Genomic DNA, 2591 nt, shown 5'->3' with positions numbered 1-2591 from the left:
GTAAAGGAAAATTTAGACTACTCTCGTCTGATTTAGTCGTGCGAACAGTTGTCTATGGTTTTGCGATGAAAGATTGGCCCGTTGCGCCAACGTATTCCTCCTTTACTTTCAATGCAATCTATGAGCAGTCATCATCTGTTTGTTGATAATAAGTCTTTGGATATATATATAGCAATATTTGTTAGAGAGTGCTAAATAATCTTCTTACCAAGTGTTTCATTATGCATTAATTATTGACACATCGTCCTTGTGATCAACTTGAATTCGTTTTATCTATCAAAGGGTAATGTAGCAAAAAATAGATACCGGACCTCCCTTCTGGATGCCGTGACCTTTGGCTTCACTTGATTGTTTACGCTAGATTTTTTAATTTGGCAGACGGCAAGTTTTGACAGCTAAAACGTTATGATGAACTATTTAGCCCGTGAGTCTTAAATGCAGGACGTTCAATTAAGGACTTCGGGTTTTACCTATCGAACACAAATCGATTATCTCGCTTCGAGATTATTTATCCTGTGAAATTTTTCACAGAGGCAATAATGGAATCACTATCGGTGCTACATACGATCAGAGTCGTTGGTTACGAAGTATCGGGCGACATTTCGAGGTCGCATCGTTATCAAAGAATCCATTTGACTATGGTTTATCATCTTCTCAACGATCGAACAGGCTGTTTGTATTCCACTGAAAATAAAATTATATAGGTTAACAGATATTGGGCATTCGTTTTTGGTGCTGCGTAGTGATTTGTTTCTGCATGCAATAACGTTCCATCCTAGCTCTTCCTCTGTGTGCGACTTTATTTCGTCGTCACTGATGTCCTATAAAGCCGTCCTAAAATGTGCTGCGTGCTGCATTCGGCGTAGCCATAATCCGCACGATGTCCTACGACTCTCGCAGAGCTCAGAACGCGCCTGAGCAATGTAATAGCTCAGCTTCCACATCCAACATCCTCATATGAGAAGACTTGGCTTGTTATAACGGGGATGTCGCCAGTTGTTGACACCTATAATTGACCTGCTTTTGCTACTGACGCTATTGATTATTCTATAGGTATTATACAGATAGTAGGTTGCGTGCCGGCCGAATGATGCCGAAGTGTTGATAGTAAACAGTTTTGTTGGCGGACATTTTCATTATGTTAAACAATCATACATCATTTGTTAATCCGTATTGCCTTTGGTGCTGGCGTCTGCACAGTTGTTCATCATACTGGGACTTGGGCGGGAAGTTTATCTCTGCTCTCGAAATGCGATAGTAAACTAAGATAGCGAACTAAGTAAATGGCAGTTATACAGGATTCGATTAGTTGGTCGAAGGTAATTACCTGCAGGCACAAGTGCTCGCACTGCAGGCCGATAATAAACCGACTGAATGTTAATCTACCTGACTTAGATCAAACTATAACTTATTAGGTTTCGCTGTTAAGGGTTACAAAGTCACGGAACTTAGCTTTGCAGCGTAGTGATGTCAGTACAGGAAAGTTGATGGCGGTTTGAATCAGGAAGTATGATAGATCAGTGCTTTTCTAGCACAGAGTAAGGATTCACTAGATTATCCAGTCGGGGCACTGATATCGGAGCGATGGCTTGGCACCAGATTATGATCCGATGTAAACACCACTTTGATCGTACACTTGTTCAGACTTTCATGTATATTGAGCCTGTTGGAGCCTGAAAGACGGACAGGCCTACAAAGGGAGCAAGGACACTAAGGAATATTAACCGAGGCTACTAGGCAAGCTCTAATTTTCTTCGCGGTTGACTGTAGATGTTGCATGGTAATCCTGTCTGGTTAAAACAAATCACGGATACTGGCCATTTTGAATGTAATATAACACATAAATGCGAATCTTGCTGAAGTTTTCATAACTTGAATTCGCTGAAATTGACTTTTATACATTCGAGCCATACTACAAATGCTATAGCATATTGCAAGATGCATGTTACATATTTATGAAGTTGAAGTGAAATTAAATCATCTGACAAGTTCTCCCCACCGCTTGCCTGTCTCCATTACTGGGGAAGTGGCCCACCGCAATAACACGATGAGGGAATCATCGAAGAAATTACTTTCATAGCATCAGTGTGTACTCGTTGTCGGATCTGCCCCATGATGTGAGCATGATTTATATTTAGTCTTCAGCACCGAAGTGGTTAAGGCTTGTGAGGATGATGTTTACTCGTCGATCCTGATTTCGTTTCGTTTCTTTTCTGTCTGATATTGATCGTTCACAAATTAGTAAATACAGCAATCTTACGATTGTTTTAAATTTATATTCTGTTAAAAGAAAACAATTGTATGCTCTCGTTGATATTAGAAATCTGATTAACACTTGTTTCATAAAACAATACAACAACTAACCAGGTAAGAACCCTTCTTCCTATAAATTAATCTCCATAGCAATAGATTTTTTTTATTTCAAAAATTTTCTAAATAACGTAATGCATCGGAAAAAGCGCCATAAATTCTCCCTGTTACCCTACTGGTTGCAAAGATCCGCCGATTCATTTTGCTCAGTTGTAGCATTTAGATAATAACGACAACGGTGCGAACCAGTATGTGGCGTCTATTCGAACGACGTATATATA

The sequence above is a fragment of the Varroa destructor genome, unplaced genomic scaffold (assembly GCF_002443255.2).
Source record: "Varroa destructor unplaced genomic scaffold, Vdes_3.0 BEIS01000007.1, whole genome shotgun sequence".
Taxonomy (NCBI): domain Eukaryota; kingdom Metazoa; phylum Arthropoda; class Arachnida; order Mesostigmata; family Varroidae; genus Varroa; species Varroa destructor.
Note: the sequence above shows the minus strand (reverse complement) of the source record.